The sequence below is a fragment of the Spinacia oleracea genome, chromosome 6 (genome assembly GCF_020520425.1).
Source record: "Spinacia oleracea cultivar Varoflay chromosome 6, BTI_SOV_V1, whole genome shotgun sequence".
Classification (NCBI taxonomy): Eukaryota; Viridiplantae; Streptophyta; class Magnoliopsida; order Caryophyllales; family Amaranthaceae; genus Spinacia; species Spinacia oleracea.
This window is the reverse complement of record NC_079492.1, coordinates 148,051,282-148,074,093: the sequence shown is the minus strand read 5'-3', so window position 1 is coordinate 148,074,093 and position 22,812 is coordinate 148,051,282. Positions and strand designations below refer to the sequence as shown.

General features: G+C 34.7%; 1 long non-coding RNA gene across 1 annotated transcript; it reads right to left on the bottom strand.

Annotated features, from left to right (window-relative positions):
• Positions 1-309: 309 nt before the first annotated feature.
• On the bottom strand, positions 310-22,234 carry LOC130463761 (uncharacterized). The gene is made up of 2 exons (XR_008923900.1): positions 21,214-22,234; positions 310-1,818 (listed from the first exon to the last, which is right to left on the bottom strand). It is a non-coding gene; the product is annotated as an uncharacterized lncRNA (long non-coding RNA).
• Positions 22,235-22,812: the final 578 nt, after the last annotated feature.

Below are 22,812 nucleotides of genomic sequence, written 5' to 3'. Positions count from 1 at the left end.
AACTTCAAATTAAAAGTATTAACATTTTGCGTTTTTCAAATTTTATTTCCAACTTTCTTTTTTAGGTTTCTTACCGATTTTATTTTGAAAATACATTGAACATTCACAAATCACAGTTATTGATATACACTTTCCAATTTGCCTGGTCCATTCACACGTTATAAACATTACGATATCCGCAACGTCTTAACATGTGCTGCTACAAAAAATACCATTACCCTCGTGTTGACAAAAACTGTTTCAACTCACCACAAATATAAATCAATAGTCAAGAAAAAAAAAATTAATATGAACCAGCGACACACAACAGACCAGACCTATAAATTCACTACTATAAATCCACTATACAACGACAACCATCAAAATACTACATACATGGAACTAAGCATCCTAATTCACCCCTTAGGCTAGTCAACAATACAATAAGCCTTATACCTACACTTTCCGAGACTCCCTCCATAACGAGGGTCCTTGCAAATTGCAAAACAAGCTATGGCCGTTGCCACAACCGTTGCCTTCTTGTACTTGTTTCAGCGCCTCTCTCATACTTCATAGGTGATCTCAAGAATCCAAAACTCGTGGCATAATAATTACGAAATTCATTTATTTGCTGCTACATAGTCACACTTCCTTGTATTTCATGAACTAAATAAGTGCAGCTACGACATCTAAAACTAAAAACATCACAGAGTTGCTGCACTACCGAAGGTATATAAAGCATTATATACAGTCTAGAAGTATATATGAATGTAGGCAACAATAATCAAGCTATGTACGGAGTAACAAGCAACTGTATGTCTGTATATTCTTTGTTCCCGAGATGAATTTCTGGTTTCATCTTCTTATACTCTCATCTGCAAGATCCATAAATCAAACACGAAAGACATCCATGAGAAAATGAGATAGCATACAACTGAATATGCCAAATTTCCCTTGATTCTTCATCCAACTTGTGCAGTTGTGCATACTCCTACCATAGCTGATTTGGTGATCCCCTGATGTCCCCACCCCACCTCCACCTCCACCTCAACCCGAGCCAGTAATTTGAATAAGAAAATAAACTATAATATACACTCCGAAATCATTTCCCATGCCAAGAACGAAGCTTCATCCAAATTCATATGGACATTATGACCACATTTCTAGTCCCATAACAAACCTATTACAACAGGAATTGCGAGAATTACAGCCGCAATACAACAGCAAGACTTCTGAAATTGCACCACTGCACATGAACTAACTGCAACAAACCTGAAGCTGTACCACTACACCAATGAAGCACCAGAAGCAGCACTGGCCTAACCAAGCAGCCAACAGCCAAGCAGCCACAGCAACAGGACAACACTACAGACAGGGAAAACTGCAGTTACGACTGAGCAGAATCGCTCTCTTCAAACTCACTGCAGACCACCAGAAACACACCTAAGCTGACCACCTGACTACCATCCAACAGACTCAGCAGCAGCCTCAAACACCACCGCAAACCACCATCAAATCAACATCAGCTCTAACCGTCACTGCAGACCTCCCAAACTCCTTGCCAAACGAAAGCCAGAAGCAGCCTCAAACACCACCGCAAACCATCATCAAACCAACATCAGCTCTGCAGTCACTGCAGACCACCCAAACTACTTGCCAACCGAAACAGTCCTTAACTGCGGAATTACTAAAATATCCTAGACGCAATCACATCAAAGATCATCATCCAGACACAGGACACCCTAAGGAACATTGCAATACCAGCGATTTTGTCTACTTTACAAATGAAACCCATGTCCAGGACTTCCAAATCATATGGGGCTAAAATATCGATCCTTTCTACACAACAGAAAATCCACAAAAGAAAACACGTACTAACAAACCACGACCTTGTACATCCATAGCAACTTCACACTTTCGCACGAGCTCATTGTTGTAAATAAAGAATGGAGAAACAAAACTTTGAAAGTAAAATCCAACAAAATAAGCCAGCTATCAAAAACCGTTCCAACCCATTGAATTGCAAGTAATGGAAGCAGTTATTTCATAATCAAAAACTTCGTCAGCCCACATTAATGGTTCAAATTACACTATCAACCCGAATATTAATTTCCGACAGGGGAGAGACATAAAATAGCTCATTAACCAAAAACATCAATAAAAATGAACCAAAAACAACTCAAATTTCAAGGAAAACACCCAAATTTAGAAAATGAAAACCATCACACCTCTCCTCATTTATACCCATAAAATCACACACAATAAAAACCATCAAAACATAATAGACTTGTCATTGGCTCCCCATTCCTCTCAAAAATGGCATACTCTGAAAAACATCATCTTCAGAAGGTTCCTCCAAGTATGCTTTTATCTAAATCCATAACAACACATTGAACACACCAACTCAAACCTCAAAAGCCCCATCTATTCTCCAACATAAATATAACCTCAAAAGGAATATACCAATACCAATTAGAGTTGGATGCTCAGGAACAGAAATTTTCATCCAATTCTGGTATTATTTATTTATTTTATAGGGAGAGCTGGTACAGAGTTGGATTACCTGATACGTAACTTCATGAATCCTGCACGCTCGACTACATCAACAATTACCTCAATAATTTTGTTCCTGCTCTCTCAAACATATTATCGTACTTTCTTTTCTCAAACCGACCACTCAAATAAACCCAAAAATCACCAAGCAACTACTAGACTTTCCATTCAAAATTATTTATTTGCAAGAAGGTTTTCCACTCATACCTTAAAATAGCAAAGTACTTGATTTAGATTAACATACGTTAACTACAAAACATACCTGCAATATCTTAAACCTGCAAAATTTTCAGAATACTCTCATCGACACATAGGAGAACAAACATGAACAGCTAAAAGACAATCATCATCATAAACTTATTGCCTTCAAAGAGGATCCGGCAACAAGCGGGGTAAGGGGATCAGAGTACACAACCTTACCCTTGCAATTGTAGGGAGGTTGTTTCCAATTAACCCCTAAGATATAACACGACCACCATCTTCTACTTCATTGAAAGGAAGCAAAGAGGTTTTGAGACCCTTTCTGATTTAGTCTACTATATCCCAAAGCAAAAAGAACAATGTGTCTTTGGCTCCATGAGAAATAATGAAAAAAATAACAACTAAAAGACAATGATAAAATAATTAGTACATGCAAGGTATACTACTACCAAATCTTTTCCATTCCTGTAAACTTTATCAAACATTTTCTGAACATATCAACCTATGATAATGAAAAAAATTGGACATACAATCATCAGTGACAATTTGAATCCTTCGTTTCCTCCTATAACTATATCTAACAAAAGGAATTTCTCTTACTTTTTCACCCAATCTACTACCCCCAACGTCACTTAGACTGATAAAAAAAGAAGCCACATACAACTGTCTCTAAGGTCGACATAACAAAAAGCCTCTAGCAACAACTTTTCCACTCATAACACACATGCTCTAGCAACCTAGATTTCCTCTATAAAATCCAGCCGAACCTTATTAATGAATCATTACTTGGCATAAAAAATTAAACCGTCAATTAACTATGTAACTTCCAACTCTAGCACCTATAATATGAATTTATGTAGATGTAGTCCCTCATTTCAGTCACTCCATTCAAAGATCTCATATAGATGTTAAGGTATCACAAAATCTCCCATTTTGTTCTCAACATAACATTAACACCTATTATGAAACCTACAAATCACACAAAATAACCATCATCAATACAAGATGAATTTGGCTTCCCATATTTCTCTCAAATGCAGCCTAATATAAATGAAGTCTTCCAAGAATTATCGGAGTATGCCTTCAGTAAGAACTAGCAAACCACATAAAAACACAACCAGTAGAATCTCAAACTGACAAACTCTCATGGACCCCCATCTGTTCTCACAACATAGATTGGTACTTGAAAGCTACAAATCAATATAAGTGTAAGCGGATTACTTCAAAAGAATCTGATTATACTTGAACTTTTCATCAAAATTAAGTTTTTCATAAAGAGGTGCTACAAAGCTTGACATCCCAAGTGATTTTATGAACACCACACACTTGGCTACAAAAACAATTAGCACAAAATAATGCAGCCCAGACCACTTAAAGTGGAAAAGCCTTTTCCACTCGTACATTTAAAGTAGCACACTACTTGGTATAAATAACATGATAACTGCACAATAACAACAGTGAACAGTCGAACCATAATGCACTTGGCTTCCCATATCCCTCTCAAAAGTTGCCTAATATAAAAGATGTCTTCACAAGATTACCCCAAGTTTGCTTTCAAAGACGAACTTCCCATAAAAAAATAACAAACACAGCCTCAAGAACCTCAAAGCTTAAATTGATGAAAGTATAAACGAACACTCCCAACTCCCAACTTGTGCACCTATATTATCAATTAATACGGTCCATCATTCCTTCCGAAAGATCTCAAAGATTGAGGTACCACAAAATCTTGCAGTACTAAGTGTTCTAAAATTCCTTCCTTGAATAAGTACCTCTAATCATTTTGACCCCAAATTATAAAAAAAATAAAAATACACAACCACCATCAAAAAGTGTACTTGATATTCCTCTCAGAAATTGTGTGATATGAAAGATGCCTTCACAAGATGTTACAATTCTCACTACAGAACTTTCCATTAACCACAAAATTAGGACAACCCCTAGAAACACAAATCCCCATTTACTCTGGCAACTTAAAAGCATCCTCAAACTGTTCACACCAAAACCCTTCTCCGAATGGATGTACTTTTTTTTTTTCCAATTTGAGTTTTCTTAAGGGGAATGGTGACATAAAGTTGGATATCCCAATAAGTAAATTAATGAACCTCAGCACATCAGGCTATGGCAACATTTGTAGCTAAAAATTTAACTTGACCTCAAACAAAACTCATATTCCTGTCAACTCAAAATTCAAACCAAATACACCAACACGCCCACCTACCTTCAGAACAGACAAAACCTAGAATCCCAGATTCACGTTATTTGCAAAAAGCTTTTCAACTCATACCTTCAGATCACACAAAATGAAATAATAATGCAGATTCCCTTGATCTACAAAAATCTTTTCCATTCATACTTCCCAACCAAAGATAATATATACACTAAGACCTTAATAATAGCACCAAAATGTCATAAAAACTATATTATACGCTACAACCAAAGCACTTGATGCCTATAAATACTTCCAGAATAAAATCCTCAACTTACATTAGAACTTCCAATTTGTGCACATTCAAGCCATTAATATAGTTGCTCGTTTCATTCATGCCGTAAAAGAGATCTCACCTACTCCTCAATTACATTCTGTTTGCAATTAACATTCCCTCCTTTAAGTTCATAACTCTCATCATTTTGATCCACAACATACACACAACAAAAACCATCAATATATAATAAACTTAACTTGGCATATACCTCTCACAGTAGCCAAAAATAGACGAAGTCCCACAACATACACTCAGAGTATGATTTCAATCATCAACATAGAATTCTCCACAACCACAGAATAAACACAACCCTAAAAGCCCCATCTACTCTCATAACATATACAATTCAAATAAATAAATCAATATTAATGTAGACGGTCCACCCCAATTATTAACTCCCGCCAAACTGAAACCTCAAATCAAATAAACCCGAAGATCATAACACAACTATACCCACCATCTTCGGAACAAACAAAACTTAGCAACCACACCAAACTTAGCAACTTAGATTCCACAAAAGACAATTAGTTCGAACCACCCTTTTCCATTAAGACCTTGTCAATATCACCTTACTTGTACTACTTACTCGCCTATATTAACCATTTATATAGTCATTCATTCCATTCGTTCCATTCTAAAGATCTCATCTACTCCTCAATCATGTTTCCGTTTGCAATATAACATTCCCCCCCGTAAGACAACAACTATCATCATTTAGACCAAAAAAGCATACCTACGAAAACAATCAATACATAATGAACTTAACTTCCATTATTCCTCTCAAAATTGGCTAAGATAAGCGTCTCACAAGAGTTACCCCAAGTATGATTTGACTCATCTCAAAATAGATTTTCCCATAAACTACCAAAAAAACAAAGTCCTTAGAACCTCAAAAGCCACTTCTTATCTCATCACATCAATGTATCCACAAAAGGTAAAAACCACTGTGATAAGTGGTCACTCAATATAATACTCAGACACACTACACCCTTCCAGAATAAAATACTCAACTTCCTATTCAAAAGTTCATTAATTTGTGTTAACAATAGTAACAATCAATTCCCTCCGTAAGTGAGCACCCCTCATCATATTCTCAAAAATCGCATACATAAAAACCAACAAAACATAATGAACTTAACTTCCCATATTCCTCTCAGAAGTTGTCTAAAATAAACAATGTTACACAAGATTAACTCCACACAAAATTCATGTCAAACTGAAACCTCTAACCAAAGAAATCCACAGATCATAACAAGACAACTTCCCGCAACCTTCATAAAATGCAAAACTTAGCAATCTGGATTCCCTAATCTCCAAAAAGTTTTTCCACATATAACTTCAACACATAAGATCAACAACCCAGATACACTAAACCTTTCAGATAGCAAATTACTTGACATAATCAAGATATAGACATTAACTAAAACATATTAGACCTACAAATCATCCCAAAATATAATCCTCGGCTTTATTGATGTTATACAACTTTCAACTTGTGCACCTATATTTTATATGGTCATGGTCACTTATTCCATTCAAAAAATCTCAAAGATGGTATCATAAATCCTGGATTGTGATCACAACAATATATTCCCACCTAAAGTCAAAACCTCCCATCATTTAGGCACAGAAATCACACATGACAAAAGCTACCAAAACAAATGAATTCTGGCTTCCCATGTTCTCCTCAAAAGTTGCATGTTACAAAAGATGTCTCCCACTCCAAGTACTTTCAGAGTTGGAAAAAGCACATTTCTTTAACCATAAAATTAATACAACCCCTAGAACCTCAAAATCCCCATCTACACCCAAAACATAAAAGCATCCTCAAAAAGTACAAATCAACTAAAATGTAAGTGGTCACTCCAAAGTAATCCTCCGCTTGTAACCGAAACTTTCATCCCTTTAGAGTTGTTTATGGAAGAGTGTGGTATAAATTGGGTATCCCAGTAAGTAATTTTTTTAATCCCATGGTTAGAAACAACTTTTTGATATCTCAAACAAACCATCATATTCCTGTCAAACAGAAACCTCTAATTAATACAACTTAATGATCTAAACACAACTACTGCTCCCACCATCTACATAACATGCAAACTATAGCAACCTTGGATTCCATTAATCCTCAGAAAGATTGCCCCATTCTTACCTTTACAACACAAAAAACTCAGCAACCCATATACTCGTTAAAAGTCAGTTAATCTACGACTAGCTTTTTCCACTAAAACCTTTAAGGTAGGGACATAACTTGACGGAATAATCAAGATATACACATCACCAAAAACACTTAAGACCGATAAATTCTTAAGGAACAAATCCTCAAGTAACTTTACAACATCCAGTTTGTGCACCTAAATTATCAATTAATATGGTCACTAATTCCATTCAAAAGATCGCAAAGATGATAACACAAAATCCTCTATTATACTGTGTCTTGACCCAACGTCCCCTCGTACATTCAACACACTCGTCATTTTGACCCAAAAACCACACAAAATAAAAGCCTTTAAAACATAGATAACTACCTATATTCCACCAAAAAGTTAACTAAAATAAATCTTCTTCATAAGATCTACTCCAAGGTATGATTTGAGAAGAAAAATAAATTCCGTAGAACACAAACTAAATAGCCCCTAGAACCTCAAAAGCCCCTTCTACTGTCACTCTTTAAGTATGTACTCTAAAATATAAATCAATATAAATGAAAGTAGTCAATCCAATATATATCCCGTTAACCTAATATACGTGAGAATCTTGAAACAATTACTAGCCACCACCTTCAACATAAAAAACTTAGCAACCCAAATACCCTTAATCTTTAAAAGCTTTTCTACTAATACCTTTTGAATACACAAAACAACAACCTAGATTCCTTTGAAACAACAGTTAATCTTTCGCAAGCTTTATAAACGCCTTAACGAATAAGATCGTCAACTTACTAACTTAGCACCCTTAACGAATAAGATCGTCAACTTACTAACTTCTAACTTCTGCATGTATACTATCGATTAATAAGCTATGGTCCATACCCAAAAGGAACTCTGAGAAATTATAGAGACCTGTAATACTAGTTCTTCGATGAAGAGACACCTGCTTAGTTCATTCCATTCAGAAGATCTCATCTACTTCTCCATTCAACTTTATTCTATAACATTCTCTACTTAAGTCTACACCTCTCATAATTTTGACACAAAAATTATGTTCAATAAAAATTATTAAAACTTAATGAACTAACTTCCCAAGTTCCCCTCGGAAGTAGTCTAAAACAAATGACGTCCCAAAGACATACACCAAGTATGATTTTATCATTCGAAAACACCGCTCCTAAAAACCTCCAAAGCGCCATTTACTTCCACAACAATATTTTGAAAATAATATAAATTTAAGTAATTGCCAAAAAAAAAAATACTTCGTATATAAATTCAAAGTAGTCACTCCAAGTTCCTGTCAGTCCGTAGCCTGTAATAAAATAAACCCAAAGAACATAAAAGAAACTACTAAACACCACCTTCACACATAAAATTTAGCAACCGCCCTAGAACCTCAAAGCCCCATCTACTCTCGTAACGTACAAGTATACTCCAAAAATATAAATCAACATAAAATGTAAGCTCTCAGATTGCCACACCAGAATATTTCTTGTCAAGCTGATGCCTCGAATCAACAATCCCAAAGACTACACAACTTCCCACACCTTCATAACACACAAAACTAACCAACCCAAGTTTTATATTCCGCAAAAAAGTTACCCACTCATACCAGCAAGTTGTGATTTTCCACTCCAAAATATTCATGTCAAATTGATGCCTTAAATCAGTAATTCCAAAGAGATAATCTTAACACGTTTACTTCCCAGCCCTTCAAAACATTCAAAACTAAGCAACTCAAAATTCTTATTATCTGCAAAAAAAAGTCTTCCCGCTCGTGCATTTAGAACATACAAAACTCTGTAACCTAGATTCCCTTTAGAAGTAAATCTGCAAAAAGATTTTCCACTCACAGTCTCACACCACAGAACACTCAAAATACAGCTACCTGGATTTCCTTTAGAAGTCCGTGAATTTACAACAAGATCTTTCCATCAAACCTCGTAAAATAAATAACCCATGCCAAAATTATCTGGATATGGTGTTGTACAATATAACTATTAACACTTAAGACCCATAAACCATCCAAGCAACAATAGTACTACGTAAAAGATTTTATTTCTCAATTTACCGAGCAACAATAGTACTACGTAAAAGATTTTATTTAGTCCATTAAAAAGATCTCAAATATTAAGGTATCTAAAATCCTCGAATACGGAGTGTTCTCCACATACTATCCTTTCTTAAGCCAACACCTCTAATCATTTGGACCCAGAATCACACAAAAACCGCCAAAACAGATGTACTTGCCTTCCCATACTTCTAACAAAAGTTTCCTATGCCAAAAGAGTTGTCTTCACAAGATCACTCCAAGTATGACTTTCTTCCAAAATAGAACTTTCCATCAACCACGAAATATTCATGCAGCACCTAGACCTTCAAAATCCCATCTATTCTCAACGTTAATGCATCCCTGAATACTACGAATCAATAAAAATGTAAGTGGTCATATTTCAAAAGAATTCCCAGCTTGGAACCGAATTTTTATCCAATTTGTTTATGGAAAGTCAGATATCCCAATAAGTAAATTTGTGAATCCCGCACATAGAGTACGACAAAATTTAGCACAAAATTGTTCTTTCATCTCTCAAAAGAATCATCATATACCTGTAAAACATGAACTTTCAATCAAATAAAACACAAGATCATAACACATCTACTACCACCACCTTAAACGCACAAAACGTAGCAACCTGGATTCCCCTTACTTCAAAAAGCTTTCCGATTAAACCTACGGAACATAAAAAAAACTAAGCAGAATAGGTTCCCCTCAAAAGACAGTTAATATAATCCACAGAACTTTATAGCAGCACCTTACTACTCAGTATTATTGTCCTTTCAGAACAAAATCCGACTAAGCATACAACTTCTAACTTGTTAACCTATTATCATCTATTATACACTCATTTCATTCATTCCATTCAAAAGATCCCAATTACTCCGTGTTCATAACATAACATAACATTCCCTCCTATAGTCAACACCCCACGTCATTTTGAGTCAAAGATCTCATAATGAATTTTACATAAACCACAAAAGAACCTCAAAAGACCCATCTAATAAATGTACACTCAAAACATATAAATAACATGATAACTGCCACAACAACAACAGAAAAACCATAATGCACTTGGCTTTCCATATCCCTCTCAAAAGTTGCCTAATACAAAAGATGTCTTCACAAGATTAAGCCTCAAGAACCTCAAAATCTATAAATTGAAGAAAGTCGAACACTACAACTTCCAACTTGTGCACCTACATTATCAATTAATACGTTCCATCACTCCTCCCAAAAGATCTCAAAGATTGAGGTACCACAAAATCTTGCATTTCGAAGTGTTCTAAACGAAACATTCCCTCCTTAAATAAACACATCTAATCATTTTGACCCCCCTAAAAATAGTACACAACCACCATCAAAAAATGTACTCAACATTCCTCTCAGAAATTGTGCGACATAAAAGATGTCTTCACAAGATGATTACATTTCTCACTACAAAACTTTCCATTAACCAAAAATTAGGAACCCCTAGGAAACACAAATCCCCATCTACTCCACAAGATAAAAGCATCCTCAAAAGCTATAAATCAATAATACAACTGCTCACACCAATTACACCGAAACCCTTCTCCGCTCGGAACTGTAATTTTTATCCAATTTGATTTTTCTTATGGGGAATGTTGGCATAAAGTTGGATATCCCAATTAGTAAATTAATGAACCCTGCACATCAAGCTATGATAACATTTATAGCTAAAACTTTAACTTGACCTCAAAACAAAACCTCATATTCCTGTCAAACTGAAAATTTAAACCAAATACACCAACACGCTCACCTACCTTAACTTAGAAATCCAGATTCACGTCATTTGCAAAAAGTTTTTCAACTCATACCTTCAGATCACACAAAACTTAACAACGCAGATTCCCTTAATCTACAAAAAGCTTTTCCACTCTTACTTCCTAACAAAAGATAATACACACTAAGACCTTCTTAATAGCACCTACATGTCATAATATCTATATTGTACACTATAACTAAAGCACTTGATACATATAAATACTTCCAGAATAAAATCCTCAACTTACCTAAGAACTTCCAATTTGTGCACATTCAATCTATTAAAATAGTTGCTCATTTCATTCCTTCCATTCAAAAGATCTCACCTGCTCAATTAATTACATTATGTTCGCAATTAACATTCACTTCTTTAAGTTCATAACTCTCGTCATTTTGATCCACAACACACACCAACAAAAACCATCAATTTCATAATACACTGAACTTGCCAATTCCTCTCACAGTGGCCAAAAATAGACGAAGTCCCACAATATATACTCGGAGTATGATTTCAATCATCAACATAAAATTTTCCAAAATCACAAAATGAACATAGCCTAAAAATCCCCATCACTCTCACACCATATAAATACCCTCACATAAATAAATCAATCAAATGTAGGTGGATCCACTCCAATTAACTGCTGCCAATCTGAAACCTCAAAATCAAATAAACCCAAAGATCATAACACTTGCCCCCACTTTCAGAACACAAAAAGCATACCAATGTGAATTCCTTTGAAGTACAAAAAGGTTTTCCACTCATACTTCGAAACACACAAAACCTCACTAGCCTAAATTTCCTTTCGGAGTTGGTTAATCTACAAGAAACTTCTTCCACTCTAACTGTTAAAAAATGACACTTCTTCAAAAACGTATCAAGTCATACACTATAAACCCTGCCAGAATAAAATCCTCAATTGACTATTCAACTTCCAACTTAGGCACCTTATACATTGATACAGTCACAACCTGAGATCCCATAGCTTAGCATATCACAAACTTCTCCCTTCATGTGCATTTTATAGCCTCCATCCTTATGTCAACACCTCTTATCATTTCGAATAAAAAAAACGCAAACAATAGAAACTTATCGAAGTACAATGACCTTAACTTCCCATATTCATTCTACATTTCTATTCAAAACATCTCAAAACATAACGACGACTCACAGGATTTTCTCCAAATATGATTTCAGTTATAGAAGTAGTAACTTTCCATAAACCACAACATTGCCACATTTAATATATCCTAAAAAAAAATACTCGTAAATCTGATACCTCTAATGAAATAAGCTCAAAAAAGATCATAATGCAACTACTCCCACCACCTTCAGAACATACAAAATTTTAATTCAGATTTTTTTACTCAGCAAAAAGGTTTTCCACTCCTACCTCTAGAAGACACACACACACACACACAAAAGCAGCTGGCTTTCTTTTAGAAGTTGGTTAATCTACAACAAGATTTTTCCCACACAAACTTTTAAAGAAGCATATTACTCGGAACAATTATCAAAACAACAGTTATGACCTCTAAATACTTCCAGAATATTTCTCAATTTACTAAACAATTTCCAGCTTGTTCACCTATATTATCAATTAATATAGTCAACAATTACGTTCATTCCATTCAAAATATCTCAAAGATTAAGGTATCACCAAATTCTTCATTACGTTGTGTTCTCAATGTAACAATCCCTCCTCAAGTTAACACCTCTCATCATTTAGACCCAATAATCACACACACACAACCCTCAACAGAACAAATGTACTTAACAAATGTAATGTAGTTCCCTTCCCATATTTCTCTTAAAAGTTTCCTGCCATAGAAGATGTCTTCATGAGATTACTCCAAGTATGATTTCAGTTTTCAAACCAGATTTTTCCATTAACCATAATAATAACACCTCTCCTAAGTCCTCAAAATTCCATCTACTCTTGCAACATTAATGCAACCTCCAAAGCTACAATTTAATAGAAATGTAAGTGGCAAAAGAACTCTCAACTTGAAATTGAAAACTTCACAAAAACTGAGTTATCTTATAGGAAAGGGAAGTATAAAGTTGGGGGTATCCCAATAAGTAAATTATGGGGCCCGCACATTAGGCTACGTAAATTATGAACCCCGCACATTAGGCTACGAAAACATTTAGCACAACTTTTGTTCCTTTATCTCTCAATCGAATAATCATGTTCATGTGAAACTGAAATCAAATTAACCCAAAGACCATAACACAACTATACCCACCACGGTTGGAATTAAACAAAGCTACCCTAGATTCCCATATCAGAAAAAATCTTTTCCACTCATACAGTCATACCTTTAGAACATACCAAACTTAGCAACTTACTTTGTTCAGAACCATTTTATTCCACTAAGACCTTACTTGTTCCTAACTTGTTCACCATATGATCCATTTATATAGTCTTTCGTTCCATTCAAAGATCTCACCTACTCCTCAATCATGTTTCCCATTTGCAATATAACATTCCCTCCTTAAGAAAACAACTATCAACATTTTGACCAAAAAATATACTACGAAAACAATCAATACATAATGATTTCACTAGTATTCCTCCCGAAATTGGCCAAGATAAACATCGCTCACAAGAGTTATCCCAAGTATGATTTCACTCCTCAAAATAGATCTTTCCATAAACCACCAAATAAACAAAGTCCTTAGAACCTCAAAAGAGACATCAATACATCCACAAAAGGTTAAAAGCACTGTTATAAGTGGCCGTCACTCCAATATAATACTCAAACACGCTACACCCTTCCACAAGAAAATACTCAATTTCCTATTCAAAAGTTCCATAGCTTCAGATATCACAAACTCCTCCATTAAATAGTGCTCACAAGAGGTTAGCCTCTTTCCCCTCAAACATGGCTGCCCGGATTATCTCTGCCAAATACCTCTACAGTCGGGCTTGCCCCTTTAGCTTTAAGAAGGACTCTTTCATCTAGAGGGGTCTTAGAGACCCTTGGGACTCCTTTACTAAGTCTTGCAATTGGGTTGTGGGTAAATGGTATTTTGAAAATTTGTGCGTACCCCTCCGCTTTCTACTGTTAAGTCTATAGAATGCATTCCCATCCCTTATACCTATCTCCCTGACAAGCCAGTCACTAGGTATGTAAGAAAAGATAAATTTTGTTTTAAAAGAGCCTAGAATGATCTGTTTTGTTTGATGAAAATCGAGCAAAAGAGTTTAATTTAATCTGGAAGTGTCAGACTCCTCCTAACGTTAGATTATTCTTATGGCAAGCCTGGACTGGCCTCCTCCCGTCTAGGCAAACTCTTTAAGCAGAGGTTTTAACCTCCCTCCATCATGCCCTTTTTGCCCTAAGGTCATAAAATCCTTGATTGTGTTCACAACAAAATATTCCCACCTAAAGTCAACACCTCCCGTCATTTAGGCACAAAAATCACACACGACAAGAACTGCCAATTACCAAGACAAATGAATTCTGGCTTCCCATGTTCTCTTCAAAAGTTGAATATTACAAAAGATGACTCACATGTTTTACTCCAAGTATGGTTTCAGTTTTGAAAAACAGAACATTTCTTTAACCATAAAATTAATACAACCCCTAGTCCCTAGAACCTCAAAATCCCCATCTACTGCCAAAACATAAAAGCATCCTCAAAAAGTACAAATCAATAAAAATGTAAGTGGCCACTCCAAAGTAATCCTTGGCTTGTAACCGGAACTGTCATCCCGTCAGAGTTTGTTTATGGAAGAGTATGGTATAAGTTGAACATCCCAATAAGTAATTTTTTAGTCCCACGGTTAGTCTAAGACAACATTTAGCAAAAGAAACAATTTTTTGATATCTCAAACAAACCATCATATTCCTGTCAAAACAAAAACCTCGAACTAATACAACCTAATGATCTAAACACAACTGATGCTCCCACCACCTCCATAACGTGCAAAACATAGCAGCTTTTTCCATTAAGCTTCAGAAAGCTTTCCCCATTTTTACCTTTACAACAGACAAAACTCAGCAACCCATATTCTCATTAAAAGTCAGTTAACATACGAGAGCTTTTTCCACTAAAACCTTTTAAGAGAGGACATTACTTGACATAATAATCAAGATATACACATTACTTAAAACACTTAAGGCCCATAAATCCTCCAGGAAAAATTCCTCAATTTACTTTAAAACTTCAGTTTGTGCACCTATATTTTCAATTAATATGGTCACTAATTCCAATCAAAAGATCTCAAAGATGGTAACACAAAATCCTCAATTTCATTGTGTTCCCGGACCCAACACCGTGTACACAGTCAACGCACTAGTCATTTTGACCCAAAATAACACAAATTCGAACCTTCAAAACATATATAACTTCCTCTATTCCACTCAAAAATTAACTAAAATAAAGCTCTTCACAAGATATACTCCAAGTATGATTTTAATTTTGGGGGAAAAAAAAAATCCGTAGGCCACAAAATAAATAGCCCCTAGTACCTCAAAGTCCCTTCTAGCACCACAATATAAATGTACAAAAACATAAATCAACATAATTGTGAGTAGTCAATCCAATATATATATCCTGTCAAACTAATACCTCAAATCAAATAAATGCAAAATCTTAAAAAAATTACTATCCACCATCTTTGGAACATAGAACACTTGCAATCCCGATTCCTGTGATGTTTTAGATTCACGTGTTTAGTTCATTCCATTCAAAGATCTCATCTACTTATCGATTCACTTCATTCCATTCAAAAGATCTCATCTACTTATCCATGTTCTATAACATTCTCTCTTTAAGTCTACACCTCATAATTTTGACCCAAAAATTATGTTTAATAGAAACCATTAGAACTTAATGAACTTAACTTCCCAAATTCCCCTCAGAAGTAGTCTAAAACAAACGACGTCTCAAAGATATGCTCCAAGTATGATTTCATCTTTTGAAAAACAGCTCCTAGAAACCTCTGAAGCTCCCACAACATAAATATATCTTGAAAATATATATAAAATAATATAAATTTAAGTAGTAACTCCAAGTTCCTGTCAGTCTGAGCCTGAAATAAAATAAACGCAAAGATCTTTAAACAACTACTTAGAAACCGCCCTAGAACGTCAAAGCCCCATCCACTCTCGTAACTTGCATGTACACTCCAAAAATATAGATCAACATAAATGTAAGGTGTCAGTTTGTCACTCCCAAAATATTTCCTGTCAAGCTGATGCCTCAAATCAATAATCCCAAATATATTAACACAACTTCCCACACCTTCAGAACATTCAAAACTAAGCAATCCAAATTCTTATAATCTGCAAAAAATGTTTTCCTCTCATGCCTACAGAACACACAAAACTCTGTAACCAAGATTCCTTTAGACGTCACTTAATCTGCAAAAATGTTTTCCACTTGAGTGTCTCACACCATTAGAACACACACAAAAAAAGAAAAAACCTACCTGGATTTCCTTTGGAAGTCAGTGAATTTAAAACAAGATCTTTCCCCCTAAAACCTTACAATAGCACATACCAAATTATTTGGCTATATGTTATGCAATATAACTGAAACACTTAAGACCCATAAATCCTTCAAAATGTTTCTCAATTTACTAAACAATTTCCAGCTTGTGCGCCTATATCGTCAATAATAGTAGTACTAATTAACATCTATCATACAGTCCATTATAAAGATCTCAAAGATTAAGGTATCAAACATCCTCAATTACAATTCGTTCTTTACATAACTATCCCTTCTTAAGACAACACCTCTCATCACCATAATAGAGGTACTTGCCTTCCCATATTCCTAACGGAAGTTTCTTGTCATAAAAGTTGTATTCACAAGATCACTCCAAGTATGACTTCCGCTTTCAAATATTACTACACACTTCAACCACCATAATAGATGTACTTGCCTTAACATATTCCTAACAAAAGTTTCTTGTCATAAATATTGTCTTCACAAGATCACTCCAAGTATGACTTCAGCTTCCAGAACAGAACGTTCCATTACTACATCCCCTAGACCCTCAAAATCCCATCTACTCTCGACATAAATGCATCCTCAAATACTACGAATCAATAAAATTATATGCAATCACTTCAAAAGAACTCCCAGCTTGAGATCGAAATTTTATCCAATTTGTTTGTTGAAAATTTAACTATCCAACAATAACAACAACAAAGCCTTAGTCCCAAAATGATTTGGGGTCGGCTAACTGATTTAACTATCCCAATAAGTAAATTTGTGAACCCTCGGGTACGACAAAATTTAGCACAAATTCGTTCTTTCATCTCTCAAAAAAATCACCATATTCCTCAAAAACTGGAAATTTCAATCAAATAAACCCAAAGATCATAACACAACTACTACTACCACCTTAAACACACAAAACTTAACAACCAGGATTCCCCTTACTTCAAAAAGCTTCTCCACTTATACCTTCAGGACAACAAAAACTAAACAGTGCAGGTTCCCCTCAAAAGACCGTTAATACAAACCAAACTTTTTCCACAGAACTTAATAGCAACACCTTACTATTATTATCCTTTCAGAACAAAATCCCTTACTAAGCATACACCTTCTATCTTGTTCACCTATATCATCTAATATAGTCACTCATTTCATTCCATTCAAAAGATCTTGTTCCCTCCTATAGTCAACACTATTGCTTCCCACCACCTTCAGGAAAAGCAAAACTTAGCAATTCAAATTTCCTTTAATCTATAAAGAGGCAACCCACACATAGTATAATCTTCATACAATACAACTTCCAACTTGTCCACCTATATTATCCATCATTATAGTCACATGTTTCATCTATTGTATTCAAAAGTTCATATCAACTTCTCCATTCAATGTTATTCACGATATAACATTCTCTCCTTAAACCAGCACTTCAATATTATTAACCAAAATATCCTATGCAACACAAAACTATCATTAATGGAACTAAACTTCCAATAAACCTATCAAAATAGTAAAAAATAAACGATGTCTCAAAGACTTACTCGAAGTTTGATTTCCACGTTGGAAATAGAATATTCCTAAACCACCAAATATAACACAACTCCTAGAACTCAACTCTCACAAATATAAATAGATCATGAAAATATAGACTAATTAATATAAACGTAAGTGGTTAAATATCAGAAAACCTGTAATCAAATAAAACCGAAGACCATAGCACAACTACCAACCACCTCCTCAACAATAAACAAAACTTAGCGATCTAGATTCTCTTCATGTTCCATAAAAGCCTTGGTGAAGGCAAAATACAACTGTCTTTTTTTTTTTTTTTTAACAGGACAAAACACAAAAATCTAGTTTTTCCTTTCAGAAGTTGGTTAATCTACACAAGCCTTTTCCAATTTAACTGTTAAAAGCACATTTCTTGGCATAATTTTCAGGTAATACACTATAACACGTCCATCATAATGCCCCTCTACTTGGTACACAATTTCCAACTTTGTGCACCCATATTCTTATAATATTATGCTTTTACATTCACTAATTCCATTAAAAGATGGCATAGCTTAAGGTGATCACAAACTCCTCCAATACACAATGTTCTGAACATGACACTCATTCCTCTAGTCAACACTTACCATAATTTTGACCCAATAAAAGCACAGAAAAAAACCATCAAAACATACTGGACTTGATCTCCCATGTTCCTCTCAAAAGTAAACATAACAGGCGACTCACAAGGACTACTCCAAGTATGTAGAACTTTCCATAAACCAGAAAATGAACACGACCCTAAAACCTCAAGAGCCCTACCTACGCTCGTCAAATAAATGTATGCTCCGGAAAAAAAAAATCAACGTAACCATAAGAAGTTACTCCAATCACTTGTAAAAGTGTCAAATGACTCAAATCAAATAACCCAAAGATCTTAAAACAACAACAACCCACCACCCCCGACTACAAAACTTAGCAACCTCGATATCGTTTACCTGAAAAAATTAACTTCTCCACTTGTACCTTTAGAACAGACATAACACAGCAATCCATATATACCCCTTAAAAGACAGATTCTTAGCAAGCTTTTTCCATTACCACCTTTATAACAGCACCTTGGCACAACTAACAAATATACTATAGGTAATTCGACTCCTAAAACTCTTTCCAGGGTAAAATCCTTAACTTATTGTACAGCTTCCAACTTGCGGACTATTCATCAATTCACTCACTGCACTCTTCCCATAAAAATGATCTCATCTACTCCTCCAATTAACTGTTTTCACAATATAACATTTCCTCCATAAGTCAACAATTCTCATAATTTGGACCCAAAAATCATGTACAAGAACATCATCCGACTTAAGGTACTTATCTTCCGATATTGCTATCAAAAGTGGTCTAAAATAAACGACCTCCCAATGACTTTCTAGAAGTATGCTTTCAACTTTTAAAATAGACTTTCTACCGGCCACAAAATGAACACAACTCCTTGAACCTGAAAAGCCCCATCTTTTCTCCAAGTATGATTTCAACTTTCAAAATAGACTTTCTGTAAACCACATAACAAACAAAGCTCTTAGAACCTCAAAAACACCATCTACTATCACAACATAAATATATCCCTTAAAAATATAATATAAATGTCAGTGGTCACTCCAATATTATTCCGGACAGACAGAAACCTATAATCAAATTAAGCCAAAGATCGTAACACTAGTGAACACTACCTTAACAACAAACATAACTTACGATTCGGATTCTCTTAATACGCAAAAAGATCTTCCACTCATACCTTTAGAATACGCAAACCACAACAACTTAGTTCCTTTATAAGACAGTTGATCTACATAAGCCTTTTCCAATAGACCTTTGCACATTTCCTGGCAGAATTATCGAGTCCATAACTTAGCTATTCGGATTCTCTTAATATGCAAAAAAAGGTTCTCCATTCATAGTTTTAGGATACGCAAAATACAACTTAGTTCCTTTAAAAGACAATCAACATAAGCCTTTTCCAATAGACCGTTGCACATTTCCTGGCAGAGTAATCTAGTTCATACACTATGTTTCAAAAATCCCTCAAACTTACTATATACCATCCAACTTTGTGCATCTTATCCACTAATATAATCTTGATTTCCATATAAAAGGTCCCGTAGGCTTAAGGCATCACAAAGTCCCCCACTACACAGGGTTCTCACCATAAAATTCAACACCTCTGATCATTTTGACCCCAAAAAATCAGAGAGAACAAAAACCATCAAAATATAATAAACTTAACTTTCCTTACCCCCCTCCAAAGTTAACATAAGCAACGTTTCACAAGAATTACTTCAAGTATTATTTTAACTTTCAAAATAGAACTTTCCATAAACCAGAAAATAAGCACATCCCCCAGAACCTCAAAATCCCTAACTACTCTTGTCACATAAATGTGTACTCCTCCAAGAATGTAAATCAACAAAACTGTAAGTAGTCACTCCAGCATATTTCCCGCCACACTAATATATCAAACCAAATTAACCCAAAGATGTACTTCACACCACCCCTTACGAATGTAGACAACATTTAGAAGTTGGCTGATAAAAAACAAGCTATTTCACTCAAACCTTTCTTCACAACACAAATTACTATCCTAAAATCAACCTCTCTCTCCGATAAGAAGATAACATACAAGGATCCAATACACAAAAACCATCAACATACGTAAAGCTCAGAATTCCTAATTCCCGAAAATAACTACAGAGTACAACCTGCCATTCTGCCCAAGCAATCTGCCCAAGCAATCTGCCATATATTATGCTCCATAACAAAGTCTCAATCATGGAATCCACTACAACATCTATCTACCGACTAAATCAAAAGCTTCCTACTTCACTACTCCCAAAAGACCACTTTTTTCACTAAATATCAAGACAAATTGTAAACATGATACGAGTCATGACAGACTATAATAAATTAACAACACTCATATGTAATTCAGACAGTACAGCAAAAGGTACACTATTCATAATCCTAATCCAAAATTGCAAAAGATGTACAAATTTCGCTTACCGAACTCCTAGTATTTCTTCTTCGTCGGCGTCTTCTTATCCGCGAACTTCCTTCTGCTACTAATTATTCTTCTTCTTCATCAACACCATAAAAGAAACTTCGATAAAAACCTAATTTTTCCCGAAGTGAAGACTTAGATCAACATCTTCACTTCGGGAAAAAGTAGTTTCTAAGAGAAATATCACCAGATATGCTCCAATGAAACACGTTGTCGTCCTTCGGAAGATTACTCCACTGTTCCGGTGGCTCAAACTAGTGAATGGATGAATCATCCCCAAATTGAAGAATCATCCCCAAATTGAAGAATCATCATCTAGGGTTAGGGTTGGGTTTTGATCGGAATTGTTAGAATCTGATCGGAGATTCTAGGGTTAGAGTTAGGGAAATTGAAACGAGAGAGAAAATTGACGGATTAGGGTTCTGTACGCAAAACTTTACCGGTGAGAGTGTTTTATGTAGATTTTAAGGCGGTGGTTTCGCGGAATATGGCGGTGGGTTGGAGGTTTGTAACGGTTTTTTCGGTCGTTTTTTTACAGCTCATATACGCGTCTATCTTTCATTATTTTTACTGTACACGTCTGTTTATTACCGAGTTACAGTTGTGCTTGATTTAATTAGGTCGGTTTCAATAAAAATACAGGGTGGGATTTTTCTAAAATAAAAATAATTTTCAAATGATTTTATTTTAGGTTTGGGATAATTGGAAAGAGTTATGGTGTCGCTAACTCTCGAAGGAACTATCATTATGTGAAAATTATTAGGTGTTTGTGCTCTTAGTTGCTTTTTCTTACCTTTTTAGTATGCATGATTATCTTTTCTGATTAATTTTTTTATTAATAATTACCTTTGTGACTTTATTTTATCCACTTTTCAAACTACAAAAAGTGGAGCATGATGATAATTTGAGGGGTTTGATTCGGCCAACTATAAGCACAAAAAGTTAGTATCTTTTCATTTTACCTTAAAAATAAAATTATTTTTGTCCATTGCACCAATAACATGTTTTCATAAAGTTATCAAATTATTTGAATTGATTGATAATAATACAAAAATATCATAAGTTACTACATCCAATTATTGTAGAGATACGAGTAACGATCACATTTTAGACATAAAATTACTTTTCAAATATTTCATTCTATATACAATTGTGGTAATCAATTTGCATTAAAAACAAATTGTAGTATTGAAAACATTTATTCACGTGATCTTTTCAATACGACTACACAAATTCTTATTTACAAAGGTTGTACAATAAATATTGTACACCGGAGTAAAAGTTAACTCAAAATACTTAAAAGTTATCTATTTTTTAGTGATTTTTTTTATTTTAATAAAACTTATTTCTTCAAAAACACTAACAATATATAAAATTATTCATTTAACCCTTTAAAATATTTATCTATCAACTTTTTTTTACTAATATAAAAGTTAATCAAAACTAGGTTAAAGTTACTAAAAAATGAGTAAAAGTGATCTTGGTGTACAATAAATTTATTGTACACCTTGTGCACGCAAGACCTTTTGATACAACTAAGGGGATTGACGAATATCCTGTCAGAACAAGGAGAATTGATGCCTGAATTGAATGAAATTAAT